The sequence below is a fragment of the Alligator sinensis genome, unplaced genomic scaffold (genome assembly GCF_000455745.1).
Source record: "Alligator sinensis unplaced genomic scaffold, ASM45574v1 scaffold2400_1, whole genome shotgun sequence".
NCBI lineage: Eukaryota > Metazoa > Chordata > Crocodylia > Alligatoridae > Alligator > Alligator sinensis.
The window spans coordinates 6,912-7,893 of NW_005843926.1; the positions used below are offsets into that span (position 1 = coordinate 6,912).

The window sequence follows — 982 nt, forward strand, 5'->3', positions numbered from 1 at the left end:
GCGGTTCAATCGCTGCTTCCTGAATCTGCGAAGAGCTGGAGACATTCAGCAGATGCTGCACCCCCGCCTCCAGCCCCTCCGCCGCCTAGCAGGTCCCGGCGCAGGCACCCGTAGCGCTGCCTGCTGCAAGCAGGCAAGTCTAAGGAGCGCAGTCCCGGACACAGCTCCCAGCCCCTCTCTCCAGTCTGTCTTTGCACCGCGTTGCCAGGGGAGAGCGCGAACGCAGTCCCCCACTACCACAAATTATGCAGTCGAGTTTCCCGCATTTGGGGAAATCGCAGGGGTCAGCACGCCCGGAGTGCAAGGGGCAAGCCTCACCCTGGGAAAACCACCTGAGTGATCATGGTGTCTCCCCTGCCAGGTAAGTATGCTTGATCCAGGCCGGGCCCCAGCACCGCCCCCCGGCCAACCCACGCACAAGTCCGGGCCAGTGCATGCAACCCTCCCTGCACTGCGGCCTGCTCCTTCCCAACGGGGCAGGGCTCCTCCCTCCACCTCCCCTACGCCCCCACCCTGTGCCAGGCCCCCCACAACAGTGCTCAGTGCCCTGTTCCCGAAAGGCCCTGCGCGCCCTCCCTGTCCCACCCCTTCCCTTCCAGATCTGCATACGACCGCCCCCTCTGCCTTCGTCATCAGCATTGCTCTGCCCACCCCACTCCAGCCGTGGGTGTCCCCCACGTTCTTCCCAGGCCAGGGCTGTGGGGTGCTTTCTGCCGGGCCCTGGTCCTGCACTGCCCCCGGGGGGGGGCTCAGGGCCCAGCACAGCAGGGGGGCCAGGGCAGCCCCGGGTGCAGACTCTCCCTGGGTAGGTGGGGGTGGGGAGCAAAGCATCCCAGATGCTGGTCCTGAGCCGGGCTGCCCAGTTGCCCAGGTGGAGGAAGTGTCTGCTGCAAGGATCTCGGCCCTGGTGCGGAAGTGGACACAGAGAACAAAGAGGACAGAGGTGCAACTGGCTCTCCGCATCCCGAGCCCGGGCTAGGAC

General features: G+C 66.3%; 1 non-coding gene across 1 annotated transcript; it reads right to left on the reverse strand.

Annotated features, from left to right (window-relative positions):
* Positions 1-205: 205 nt before the first annotated feature.
* Positions 206-369, reverse strand: LOC112548993. Its single transcript, XR_003092433.1, has one exon. It is a non-coding gene; the product is annotated as a U1 spliceosomal RNA (small nuclear RNA).
* Positions 370-982: the final 613 nt, after the last annotated feature.